The 15,007-nt window shown below is 36.8% G+C and overlaps 1 pseudogene; it reads left to right on the forward strand.

Moving 5' to 3' along the window:
- The first annotated feature begins 4,365 nt into the window (after positions 1–4,365).
- LOC120245819 lies at positions 4,366–5,685 on the forward strand (annotated as a pseudogene).
- The last annotated feature ends 9,322 nt before the right edge of the window (positions 5,686–15,007 follow it).

A 15,007-nucleotide genomic window follows, 5' to 3' on the forward strand; every position in this document is an offset into this window, starting at 1 on the left:
TCCAATATATGGGGGGGGGGGGATTTCTACACCATCAACCACTTCTTGAGCACCAGCTGGATGTCCTACAATTCAGCTCAATTCTGACACTATCTACCTGGACAGAGCATCTAATACCACAAGTTGAGGACTCATTTCTACAAGACTGTCCCCTACGGCCCCTTCAGACACCAGTTGCAAGTCAGTGCTTCTGTGCTTCTGACTGGCCCACTATTATAAATCATAGTTTCCAATGATCCCCTTCTTGAGTTACATGAATTTCCTAGAGTGGTTCGCAGAACTCAGAGAAACATATTACTTACTAGAATATGGATTTAGTATAAAAGGATAGAACTCAGGAATGATCATATGAAAAAGATGCATAGAAAAAAGTATGTGGGAAAGGTGTTCAGCTTCCGTGCCCTTGGAGAGCACTATTGTCTCTCAATCTCTACATGTTCACCAACTCTGAATCATTCCAATCCTCATCCTTTGGGTTTCTTTGAAGGTTTTATTACCTAGGCATGATTGATTAAATCATTACCATTGGTAAGTGGTTCAACCTCCAGCCCCTATGCACTCCTCTTAGGTTAGAGAGGTGGAACTGAAAGTTGCAACCCTCCAATCACATGGATTGATTCCCCCTGACAACCAGCCCCCATCCTTAGGTACTTTACAAAAGTCATTTGATTAACATAAACTCAGATGTGGCTGAAAAGGATCTTTTATGAAGATCAAGACACTTTTATAGCTCTTACCATTTAGGAAATTTCAAGGTAGTTAGGAGATCTATGCCAGAAACAGGGTAAAGACTATAGATATAGATGATATATATATACATATATGTAGTAAATATAGTTATATTTATATTAAATATATAGTTAAAGTAAATAGTAAAGAAAATATATAAATAAAATATACAGTAAATAAAATATATAGTAAGTATATAGTTAAAGACTATATATATCTATAGTAAATCCAAACATCAAATCATTTACAACTGTTTATCTATCTACCTATCATCTATACATCTATCTCATGTATCTATACATTTTTAAAAAGATTATTAACTGCAATAAATTGAAAACAGGATTTTCTTGTGTTTTATTTGAAGTTTCAGGTGTCAGAGATGCTGTTTGAGGTAAGGCAAAGATATCCATGTCTTAACACCCAAAATATGTGAATATTTTACTTAACAAGGCAAAAAAATTGACTTTGAAGATGTGATTAAGGATTTTCAAGGTGTGGAGATTATTCTGGATTATCTAGATTGACCTACTTAAATTACAAGAGTCCTTATAAATTAGAGACAGAAGAATATAGTGTCAGAGAAGGAGATGTGGTGACAGAAGCAGAGTCACAGTGATGCCATTGCTGGAAGGGGGCCATGAGCCAAGGAACATAGGGGCCTTTGGAAGATAGAAAAGGTAGGGAACAAATTCTTCCTTGGAGCCTCCAGAAGGTTGACACCATGATTTTAACTCCATAAGTCTTCTTTTAGGATTTTTTACTTCCATGACTGTAAGAAAATAAATACTTGCTCTTATAAGCTATTAAGCCTGTGGTCTTTTTTTTTTTTTTTAATTTTTAAATGTTTATTTATTTTGGAGAGACAGAGAGAGACAGAGCATGAGCCAGGGAGGGACAGAGAAAGAGGGAAACACAGAATCCAAAGCAGGCTCCAGGCTCTGAGCTATCAGCACAGAGACTAACCCAGGGCTCGAACTCATTAACCATGAGATCATTAACTAAGTGAAGTTGGATGCTTAACCAACTGACCCACCCAGATGCCCTGGTCTTTTTTTATTTTTTTATTTATTTTTTTATTTTTTAGTAGCAGCAGTTACCATTGGAACAAAATTAGCAATTGGAAAACTAATACACTATTCATGAAGTATCACTAACAAGAACTTTAAGAGAATGAAATTTTGTATTTTAATGTTATATTGGAATACAATCCTATATTATATCAGAACATAAAACCTGATGTAGGGATCAAACCCTGTGAGATCATGGCCTGAGCCAAAGTTGGATACTCAACTGACTGAGCTACCCAGGCACCCCTGGATTTCTTTAATAACCATAATTGTACACACCCAACCTCAGTTTGATAAACATGTTTATATAATTCTTTAATATATTTTTTAATGTTTATTTATTTCTGAGGGAGAGAAAGAGACAGAGCACGAGTAGGGGAGGGGCAGAGAGTGAGGGAGACATAGAACCTTAAGCAGGCTCCAGGCTCTGAACTGTCAGCACAGAGCCTGATGCGGGACTTGAACCCACGAACCACGAGATCATGACCTGAGCTGAAGCTGGATGCTTAGTCAACTGAGTCACCCAGGTACCCCCAATTCTTTAATATTTTTGTCCATGTGTTATGTTTAAGTCACTCTTGTAAGCACTATGTGGTGATACAGAGAGGAACAAGACTTGGTAACTGCCTAAAAGAGTAAGGTTTAAGTAATAAATCTTTAACCACAATAGAAGTGAGAAATAAATGCTCACCAAAAGTGCTAGCTTGTGGTATCAGTGATGATTAAACTTGCACTGATATCATGGGCAAAACTAGAGACAGCTCCCTAGAGAAGGAGAGCTAAATCAGGTCTGTAGGACTGGGAGGGAATATGGCCTAAGGCTCAGAAATCAAACTTTAGATTTGAATTTACAACCCCACCTTGATCTCTTCCCTTTGATGAGATTCCATTTCTCCTAATAAGAATGGGACAAATGAGATACTCAATGGGACATGTAAAGTCCTTGGGCTAATTCCTGGCACACAACAATCATGCAGTGAATATTAGTGGGTGATGATGATAACAATGATAAGGAAGACAGAAAATAATTTATTAAGATTTCAGATCATAAGTATGAATTCTTGGGACGCCTGTGTGGCTCAGTCAGTTAAGCGTCCGACTTTGGCTCATGTCATGATCTCACAGTTGGTGGGTTCGAGCCCTGCACTGGGCTCTGTGCTGGCAGCTAGCTCAGGCCCTGGAGCCTACTTCAGATTCTGTGTCTCCCTCTCTCTCTGACCCTTCCCCGCTCACACTGTCTCTCTCTCAGAAATAAATAAAACATTAAAAATTTTAAAAAAATAAGCATGAATTCTTACTCCACCTTTGCCTTTAGCTTCAACAATTTCTTCTCATCTACACACACACACACACACACAAATACACATATATGCACACACACCCCTTGCAGACATGTTAACTAAACACTGTGTTAGAGACCAGGGATAAAAAAATCAGTGCTGTATAAAACAGACATATCTCCCGCTGCTGTGTGGAACTCATAGTCTAGTGGTGAGACACACAAAAGTCAATTTGCAAAAGTATTAAGTGTGATTAAAAAAAAAAGAGTTATCTGGTGCTATGAAAGCTTGTAATGGAGAATTAGAACCAGTCAGGGTGATCCGGGAAGGGTCTCAAAAAATTGATGGCTTGAGCTAAAATATGGAAGCATAAGTTGTAGTTATTTGATTAAATAAAGGAGGAAAACACACACACATGAGAGAAAGCAGAAGATATAAAACGTCAAGCCCAGGAGGTTATTGATCAATAAGAAGAAAGCAGAGAGAAGTTGGAGATGATGCTGGAAAATAAAAGCTCAGACCACATAGCCCATTAGAAATCAAGTTAGGGATTCTGATCTTTCATCTAAGAACAATGGGAAGTTACTGAAGTATTTAAGCAGATTACTTAAATGATGAGATTTACATTTGGGTCATCTCTACACCCTGTGAGTGGGGCTCCAACTCACAACCTCAAGATCAAAATTTGCAGGCCCTACCAATAGAGCCGACCAGGTGTCCCACAGTTGAATTTGGAATCTAATACTCTATCTGTATGCAGTGAGAAGAGTTTAAAGAATGTCAAAGTAGAGGCTGGACCAGTTCAGAGACTGTCTGCAGTCATCTATCTGAATGATGGTGGAAGCTTAAACGAAGGTGGGGATGTTGATGGAAGGGAGTACTGAGGATAGATACTGATACAGATATAGATATAGATACAGATACACATACAGATGTACATATAGACACAGATACAGATATAGATATATCCTTATAACTGGATATGTTGATGAAAAAAAAGATGTTAAGGATGATTCCTGAATTTACAGATTTTGTAACTGGATAGACGGTTCTGCCTTTGTCTGAAATAGTAAAAAATAAAAACAAAAAAATGTCTTTATTGCTTGACAGAGATAACCATAGGTCCAGTTTAGTAGACAATGCCTTGAGACACTTTTGTAGACAGTTCAAGATGCTAGTTCAGTGCTGGGAGGAAAATCTGAGCAGGAGATACAAATTTAAGGACAATCTATTTATAGGTAGCAGTTGAGGTGATAGCCAGGGATGGGATTCCTGATGAGAAGTTAAAAATGACAGAGGTGGGAGACTCAGAAATGAGCCCCATGGAAGTCCCAGCACAGGTAGGGGATAATGAATTGTGAGTGGAATCACTCCGACCTGGTTTTAGTAGTGATGACTATTCAAGTCTAAGTCTGGAGAAAAAGGATCACTGGATCCACTACAACATGTGCTTTTTCCAGACAAGCCAAAAAAAATCATAAAATAACAAGAAAGTTTTCAATAATGATAAAAAGTGTTATGAAAATGATACCCATGAAATATAGTACAGATATGAAAATTGCAAGGAAAGATTGCAATTTTGAGAGGAAAATTTGATATGTCAATGAAGACCTGACTGTATCTAGTCCATACTTTGGGCCTTGAATATCTTACACATATTCCAAAGGACATGTGGCTTTAAAATAGACATTAAATATGTTTCTGATCATAGACAGAGCCACTATCCAGTCATTGACTTGGTGATTTCTCAAGCTCAAAGGAGTTGTATTTAGTGTCACAACAGTGGACCTGAAAAGGAAGCCTGCTGAGCTGCAGAACTTGGCTCCTGGGACACACCCACCATTTATAACTTTCAACAATGAAGTCAAAACGGATGTAAATAAGATTGAAGAATTTCTCGGAGAAGTCTTATGCCCTCCCAAGTATTTGAAGCTTTCCCCAAAACACTGAGAATCAAATACTGCTGGAATGGACATCTTTGCCAAATTCTCTGCGTATATCAAGAATTCAAGGCCAGAGGCTAATGAAGCGTTGGAGAGGGGTCTCTTGAAAACCCTGCAGAAACTGGATGAATATCTGAATTCTCCCCTCCCTGATGAAATTGATGAGAACAGCATGGAGGACATTAAGTTTTCTACACGTAAATTTCTGGATGGCAATGAAATGACATTAGCTGACTGCAACCTGCTTCCCAAACTGCATATTGTCAAGGTGGTGGCCAAAAAATACCGCAACTTTGATATTCCAAAAGGGATGACTGGCACTGGAGATACCTAACTAACACTTACAGTCGGGATGAATTTACCAATACCTGCCCCAGTGACAAGGAGGTTGAAATAGCCTATAGCGACGTAACCAAAAGACTCACCAAGTAAACTGTCCTTTGTGAGAGAGATGTCTTCACGTCTTCCCCTAAGAACACGCTTTTCCTAACAGGCCGCTCTTGTTCCTATAAAGTAGAACCCTTCTTTTGCATGAACGTGCAGTTATTCAGGATTAGGATAAAAGGATAGATAAGGTATAGTAGCTGTCGTTAAGTACACACTCCTAAGCAGTATTATGTTAAAATTCTTCACCCTGCCTCCCCCTCCCGCCCATATCTGCCCCCGCGCCCGTCTCCTCCCTCCCTCCCCCCCGCCCCCCCAATGCGGGGACACTCCATCATGCTCTTTTCACTTTAGATGTGGTTTGCCATCCCTCCAGAGCCCTCACTGCTGCGGCTCTAGGTGGCAGAACTTTTGAGTGCTGACGTTGAAAATAGGAGCCACGCCCTCCTCAGTCAGCCCCCAGCTGGCCCACGATACGTGGCACAAGGCATATCTGTGTCTGCTGGGGATTTTAGTGTCCTTCGCATGTGAGGGGATCACCACCGTAGCATAACGCCACCGCGTCCAGCGGGTTCAGGATGCCCTGTCCCGGGTGCGCTCCAGCTGGTGAAGAGAGCCTTCCACAGAAAGTCACTACACACTTCGCGGGCTCACTTCTGTTCATGGATTTTTCACCCTTGCCTGAAAGCATTTATCCTTCATACCCGTGATAACGTCTGACACTATGTAGAAGCCAAAAGTTTAGAGAGAGGGAGGATCATTCTCAAGGTCTTCCTCAAGCATTTTATCCATATGAGAAAAACCAGTGAGCACTTGCTCTTCTGTCTAAATGTGTTGTTTTGTGTGTTTTTGTTTTGTCTGTATTTTGCCCAGTGCCATTCCTTTGGGACATTATTGCTTTCCTCTTTTATTTAAAAAGCTCCTTTTTAGGTAAGTGTAGACCTTGCTCTCTGTAGATCTTTTGAGCAACACACTACATAAACTGATATTTAGTTGATTGTGCTATCGCAGTACAACGATCTGTAACATAAAGATTTAACCCTTACAGATATTAACCTAAGGAATGTAGAGCGGGTTCATCAAAATGTCAAGTAGAATTTTGTTTCTGAAGCCTCTTTTAAAGCCTATTTAGTTAATATGGACACCCTGGAGAGAGAACCTGGACTGAAGAGAAGACCCAGTTGGCTTCATTTTTTTGAGGAGATTTTGCCCTATAACCCCAAATCCCTTTCCAGTATTGCCCTTAAAGCCTAAGAACCTAAAGCTGGTTATCCTGGAGAACACCTCTACTTTCCTATTGTGGGTCCTCCACATGCACACAGAACTGACATGGGATCAGCTGCACTTAATGAAATCATTGACTTGATCAGAGAATAATTCAGTAAAGGAAAGAATTTTAAAGGTCAATTTGGCCAGAATCTAGGAGAACTCCAAGGTAACTCTTGTAAAAGGTTTTGACATCTTAACACTGAGGCATGAAAACAGTGACTAGTTTGCCCATAAAAATCAGTCTGTATCTTCAACGCTCTTCTAAAAGAAAAAGTCTGTATCTTTTATTTACTTTCTCAGCTTTTCAGAAAAGTTTGGGCTAAACATTCAGGACCAGAGCAACTTTTTAAATACACACACACACACACACACACACACAATCACTTCAATTTACTGAAGTAAGCTGTCTGGAAGTAATAAATGGATGCAGAAAATGTGAACAGCCTATGACAGCAAATGAAAAATTCAGAAATAATGTTGTAATGAAGACAGCCTCTGTGAACATTGCAAAGATGGTTTTAAAAGTGTGGTCATGAATTTATTTTTCAGATTTAAGAAACATTAGTCAGAAACACTAACATGTCAGATTTGGGTTTAAAGAAATCTCACTCATCTGGTGGATATATATATATATCCATGAGATATATATATATCTCATATATATATATGAGAGAGAGAGAGAGAGAAATCAAGGTCTTTGCTGTTTTTCTTTGTTTAACTTAAGCTGTAAGATTTTTATTATGAATTGGACCCATTTCAATAATATCCACTAAAGGGATGATAAACTATAAATCTCAGGATAGGTTAGCATAATATAACAAATTGTACAAAAAGAATCAAAAGGTTTGATACAGTATTAAATAGATGAAACAGTCCTGCCATATGAGTTCAAACTTTCAAAGTTATGTCAATGAACCCTACTGGGAAATTTTACCCAGTCTTTGAAAATTCCATTCTATGTACTAAAGAGCTATTAGGGCATTTTCAAAACTATACTATACTTTACCTAACTTTGCGTTTACTTGGCCAATCGACAATTACTTCCCTTCTGAAATTGCTTAAAGTTTTGTTGCTTGTTTATTTTAGATATGGAATCTTATTTTCCTCTACTCTTGTTTTTGTTTACCTAAAGTAACATTAGCTCTACATTACATAAAAGCCATAATTATTACTTCTGGTTTATTTATTTTAAAACAGAGTTTCTTACTCTTCAAATAGTAGAAAACATGCTTCTTTGTACTAGGATATACTGTTTACAACAATTATCCAAAAGTAACCAACCTTATAAGATCAAAATAAATAAGTTATTTGCAAATAATTGTGTCATATATACACAGATGTTGTTGGAAATTGTTACACAGTTATCCTAGACTTCCTCTGAGTAACAAAAAGTCAGTACTTAACAGTTCATTATTATAATCTTTTATTTTAGCTCACTGTTGCCTAAAAGAATTACTATAAAATAAAAAATTAATGAGCAATTAAATAAAGAGGTATAAATTAAATGATACAATAAAAAGTCCACTACAACAAGAACATTTAAACTACTTTCAATACACTCTAAAGGATTGCTCATCCTCTATTTCCCACACATATTTCATCTACCTATAAACTATAATTTATTTGAGATTCTCACCGGTTGGTGGTTTAATAAGTCTGTGCATTTCAAAGGGTATGGTGGGTGTAAGTGGTGTAACAAGAGGCCAGGAAAGGAAGCAGCTCTAAATACTTCTACCCTCACTACCTTCAGTTGGAATGGTTAGGTGTTCTCGGCTGCTTCTGCCCCACAATGGTTATAAGTGGGCATCTTGCACACTGTCTGAAGAAACTTGTTACGTTTCATCGGGAACATGGCGGGCAAAGAGAGATGGCCTATTGCTGGTTACCTTTCATGTTTAATCAAGTGTTAAAGAGCAAAGTTTGTTAATTAAAAATTAATATCATACACCATTAATGAGACTTTTGTGTTAATGCTCACAGCATTATGTTATGTTTACATTTTTTGGAAGGAACTTATAAATTACAAATAAAATGTTGATTTGGCCTTTAATATATAGCTTAAGTTTATGTTTAAAAATATTTTTCTTACCCCATTTTAATGCCTAAAGAGTCCAAGGTTGGATAATAAAATGTATGGTTGCCTTTGCCTTCTCAGTTACATTGCTGTAGAATTTTCCAATGCTGTGGACTCCGTATATGCTGCTCTCTGCACCTGAAAAACCATCCCTCCAAGTTCCATTGCTTCGGAATGTATTGTTCATTTAGGAAACCTTCCCTGAATTTCTAAACTATGTAAGTCCTAAAGGAGAGAGCTTCTTTTTATAGCACTGTTTTTTTTTTCTTTCTTTCATACATTTATCACAGCTTAAATTAGATATCTATTAGTGTTATTATTTTCTTAGTGTACATCATGTCCTTACTTTATTTTATATTTTACTCATCAGTGTATCTCCAGAGCCTAGCACAATGCTATCACATGTTAAATGAATTCAATTATTTAACTGAATTAAATGGTATGAATGATGAATAAGGGCCTAGATGGGAGACGCAAAATAGGGGCTAATGAAGTGTTTGTTTTAAGATTCAAAAATTCAAGTGTGTATGTGTTATAGAAAAAAGCCAGTAAGGAAGAAAAGCTTGAAGATACAAGGAATAGCAAAGGTCCCAGTAAAACCATAAGTTTGAGGATTGGGCTGACACAGGAGACAAAACACATTTTCCATTACAAATAGGAGAGAAGAAAGAAAGTTAGATTGCATATATAAGAATTTTGTTAAGTTGTGACAAGAATTTGCAAGAATACCTAATAATAAATTCCATATATTTTTTCCTGAGGAAAAAAAAAAGAGGAAAGAGAGAAGGAGAAGGGGCACAGAGTTTGACCAAGCACAGAGAAGGTTTGAAGTAGCTCTTGTGGGGATTGGGGAGGAAGAACTCTGTGGAAGTTAGAATGAATGATGGGGAAAGTCCAGCATCAACTGAATAAAAGACTAAATTAGTGTGGAAGGCCTATCTCTTTGGTCATTCAATATTCTCCAGTACCTCTGAATAGCTCAGTGTAGGAATGGAGACAAACTATTGGCAGAAATTGCGTTTGGAATTTTTAATACATTGACAGGGAATTGCAGATGCTGGTAAACATAGAAGAGTTGTCATTTGCTAGAGTATCTTTCCAAAACCATTGCATTTGCTTTCTCTCTTACTTTATGGGAATCTCTTCTCAAATGTCATTTTATCAGAGTACTTTCCTGGTGATTCCTTTCAAAATATTATTTCTTTTTTGATTTTTTACTACTTAATATAATTTATTTTCCTTTTAGTTCTTGCCTACATGTGATTTTGTAATTATGATTTCTCTCCCCTTCCTTCCTCCCTTCCTTCCTTCCTTCCTTCCTTCTATTTTCATATTTATCTCTTCCCTTTAAAGTTATACTATACAATAGTAAAAACATTTTAAAAATTGCTAAACCCCAGCCCTAACTTTACTCAGAACATAACTGGAGGAGCTCACTCAATATTCAAATTCATTCATTACTTAAATAGTTATGGCAAAGACCCTGAGCACAGAAAACTTTACAGAGAGAAATTTGGAAGGAGTGGGGGGAGGTGGGGTAGAGATATAAAACGTGAGGTTATATTTTCAAGGCTGATCAGTGCTCATTTCACATGCAGTTGTGTTTAATTTATGTTAATCTCTGTTTAAAGTTTTTAAAATTTAAAGTAGTGACCTATTTGTTGGCTCAATTAACTGTCAGGATAACTCTTTGAAGTCTCTCTTTTCTTTGCAAATTTATAATCTCCATTTAAAGGTATGGTGTACCTGGGTGGCTCTTTGGTTAAGCTTCAGACTTCCTTTCAGGTCATGATCTCAGGTTCTTTAATTTGAGCCCTGTGCCCTGCGTTGGGCTCTGTACTGAAAACTCAGAGCTTGGAGCCTACTTTAGATTCTGTCTCCCTCTCTCTCTGCCCCTCTACCGCTCACACACTCTCTTTCTTTCTCTCAAAAATAAACATAAAAAAAAAAAAACAACTAAACTCTTCTATGAATTCTTTAAATCTGTCCTATCTCACTTTCATAATTTCATATTTCCATAGCACTTTTTTCGATATATTGATTGCTGTCATCATATTGTATTGAATTATTTATTTATAGAACTTATCTCTTACGATGTAATGAATTCTTAAGCTAGACTTCATGTACATACTGTTATATTTATCACCTCAACAGAACATTAAACATGAATAAATATATGTCAAGTGAATGAATGAATGAATGTCCATTTGACAAATAAGGAAACTAAGCTTCTGGAGTGGTTAAATGGTTTACTCAAAACCACAAAAATGGCAAACCTTTTGATAACTAAATAAAGCTCATTGTCAAATATATTATACTTTACCCATGGATTTACATTCTTAGAACTGCCATGTGAATTTAATATTTTCAAAGAATAGAAGTATGAGCTATTAAAGTTTCCACCTTAAATAAAGAGCCCATTAAGACCTCTATTTTGTCTTGTACATTTCATATCTTTCTGTGTAAATCTTTTTCACATTAGCTGATCTAAAGCAAAGCAGCATGATTAATTATATAAACAGCAATACAGAACAGTGTCATGCAGCCAAATGGGATGCCCCCTCATCCCACAAAAGTCCTTGAGGGGTGAAGAATTCAAAATAAAAAAAAGAAATCTTGAATAATTTAAAATTTTCTTGCAAGAAAATTTTATTCCATAAATATTGATATGACAAGATTCATATAGTAATAGAGACATGTGGGAGTTGTTTTTAGTTATTGATTCATTACTTTAATTGTCTTGTAAGCCAGGTAATCATAACTCTAGAGAAAATGCCATTCTTTTGGGGGGCATTGGATCAAGAGAGGTTTGGCAAATGTTAGGGACAGGTAAAAACCACAGGTCTTATAATAAAAAACTGGAGGCATAGTTCAGAAATGTACATATTTATTCTCCATAAAAGTAAGTCAACTATAATCTAAGGATTCCCTGAGGTGGAAAGTAATAAACATACACATCAAATGGACAAAGCCAGGAGTCCAGAGATATAAAAATATATCAAATAAAGATAATCTGCATATGCCTACTTGTAGGCTGGTGATTTTTGTCCTCTGAATTCTTTTTATAATCCCTTCTTAGGTAAAAGATAGTCTCTAGGTTTTGGTTATCTGGAACTACTCTTCTTGAGGTTCCTTCCTATTTCTAATTAGGGAACAGATGAAGGAAGCCTTAGACAGAGGTGTGATCCAATTCATTTGAGACATAGGGCAAGTAACCTATCTTCTCAACTCCTCAATTTTCTATCCAATAAGCTTGTGGTGAGGGTCTAAAAAAGCCAAACAAACAAACAAACAAACAAAACCCTTATATGAAGTGGTCAATACCTCCAACCTCATAGAGTATGGCAGTTTACAACCTGCCACAATTTGCCACAAGCACTGAATGTAGACAAGTGGCATAAGGATTCAGAGGCAAATTACTGCAGCAAAGCAGTAGCATCCGCATGGTCACTCTAGTTTCCTTACCCCCAAGTTGATGAGACAGCACAATGGACCTCAATGGAAGCCACACAGGCACTAAGTTGATGTTGCTGCTGAGAAATCTGGGTCTCAAGGAATCGCCTGCTTTTATAGCAAGCATTAGCGAGCCAGTTACAGAAACAATCCTGGGAAATGGCTGAACTGAAAGAGAAGTCAGGTCTTTTACTTTTGATGCAATCAGTATAAATTATAGGAGAACAGAAGGCCCATGGAGCACTCCCTCACAACAGAAATTACTTAGAAAATATAATGCATCATTAGCAAAGAGAAGTAAAAATATATGACCACACAAAAATGTGTACATTTTTCATGTTCATAACAGAATTGTTCATAATAGACCAAAAATGAAAACGACTCAAATGTCTATCAGCTGAAGAATGGATAAACAAAATGTGGTACAGTGAAACTTCGGATTGTGAGTAACTTGTTCTGCGAGTGTTCTGTAAGACGAACCAACATTTCCAATAAATTCTAACTTTATAAGCGAGTGATGTCTTGCAATACAAGTAATACATGATGCCAGATGTCACATGATCACAACTGAGCCAATAGTTTCTCTCTCTCTCTCTCTCTCTCTCTCTCTCTCTCTCACTGTAGGATTGTGGGTTATCTTCTCCTATGCTCTGATGCTCTGTCTCAGGCCACAGTGTTTGGCAGAAATCGGTGATTTTTCAGAACTTTGGAAGGTGCCCACAATTGGCACTAGTCCATTTTTTTTTTTTTGTCATTTCAAAGCACCCATGGATAGACCATTGCTTTTCCATACAAGAGTAAGCTTAGGAATGCTTTGCTTGATTCTACGTCAGGCTGTCTACAGATATAGACTCTTTCCTCTGCACCCTTATTGCCAGTTACATTAAATACAGTATATGACAAGAGTTTGTTAATACTGTACTGTAATCAACATCTGTGAAGAGCATACAATGGCCCCCATGCAGAAAGGGATTCCATTGAGGCAACAGATAGCAGTGATTCTCTTAGTGATAAAGAAAGTCCGTCCTACACAATAACCCTCCTCTCTTGTCTCCCTCACACTAGCCACAAAAGCTTTCAAAAACAAGTGCAAGTTAATTTGTTTATTTTTCTTTATAGTTTGTATTTTCTTTATTGTTTTGTAGTATATTATAGTACTATAATCATTTTATGTGAATATTTTTGGGTGGTGGAAAGAATCATCTGAGTTTCCATTATTTCTTATCAGGAAATTTGCTTTGATATACAAGTGCTTGGGATTACAAGCAGGTTTCTGGAATGAATTATGTTTGCAAACCAAGGTTTGACAGTATATCTGTTAAATGGAATATTATTCAGCAATAAAAAGAATTAGTCCATGCTGCACATGAATAAAACTTGAGAACACTATACTAAACAAAAGAAGCCAGTCACAAAAGATCAGATTTTGTAATTATTCTATTTATGTGAAAAGTCCAGAATAAGCAGACATATAAAGGCAGAAAAATCATTAGTTGCCTACTCCTCAGATATGAGAGACGATGGAAATTGGGGAATGACTACTAATAGAAATAGGATTTATTTCTTAAGGTGATAAAAGTGTTAAAAAAAAATTTGGGTGATGATCGGTTAACTTTTTGTATATATACACAAACTGAATTGTAGGCCTTAAACAGGTGACTTTTTTATGCTATGTAAATTACATCCCAATACAATTTTTTTTTCTTTTAAGGACTCATTAACGATGTCTAGTGTGTTGGATTGTCTGTGTCAACTCAGTACTGCCACCCCTCCATTATAAGGTATAGCACAACAGAAGCAAGGAACTACATTTCCCAGACTCTCTCACCATCTGACTCCTGGTTAGATATGCCAATGAGTGGCTCCTCAGTGATATTTGGAAGGTGAAAGAGAAGGTAAGGTCGTTTTTCTAGAGACGTTGCAGCCCGAGGCCTGAAAAAAATTTTTTGAGTAAAAATGTTAAAGTTTTTCTTGAGTCGGCTGGATCTCGACTGTCTCCAGCTCAAAATGATCTACGTGCCAAAATGGCATATCTTGGGGTCACATATTCTGCTCCCCCTCAATACAATCCCATACCATAAGTGCCTAAAAGAGGTCCAGGAAAGCAATACTGTATAGTGAGGAAATTATGACTGCATTTCCATTTTTAATTATATCATAAAGCTTTGAGGGGGGAAAAAAGGAATAAAATGTAATGGAGATTAAATCCAAATTCACATTCAAAATCACTCCAGCTGAGTAATGAGTGATAATCAATAATCAAGTTTTCCACTGTGTTTATCCTATTCACTGCAACTCGGTAATTGAGAGGGATTGCTCCCTGTTAAGAATGTTTGGATCGTGATATTCAGTCAGACATAAGAATCTTCTCACTACAGGAAAAAAAAAAGGTAATGGAGACTCTGGGGCATATTGGGAAATAAAAGGAAGCTATTAAGTTGGTAATTTTATGCAGAAAGAAATCAAAGCACCAGAAGAGAAAGAATAAGAAAAGTGTAAGACTTTCAAGAAGTGCCAAGCTGTCTCCTGTGATCCTTCTACATAACAAATACAGCTTTTTTTTTTTTTTTACGTAATCAACAATGTAGAGAGTAAGTACTAGGATGACTATACATGAGCAGAACATAGTAGAAAATATTGTTGGGGGGAAAAGAGAGAACTTGCTGATAATACAGTACTTGCAAAACAAGCTTTTGCTATTTCCCTCTTGACACCATGTCTGTTGTCTACCAGGGCAATCATATCCAACAGTAATTGTCTAATAATTGTTCCATACTGAGAAAATACTTCTGATTACAGACATTAACA

This window comes from Hyaena hyaena, unplaced genomic scaffold (genome assembly GCF_003009895.1).
Source record: "Hyaena hyaena isolate Hyena2069 unplaced genomic scaffold, ASM300989v1 scaffold_435, whole genome shotgun sequence".
Lineage (NCBI taxonomy): Eukaryota > Metazoa > Chordata > Mammalia > Carnivora > Hyaenidae > Hyaena > Hyaena hyaena.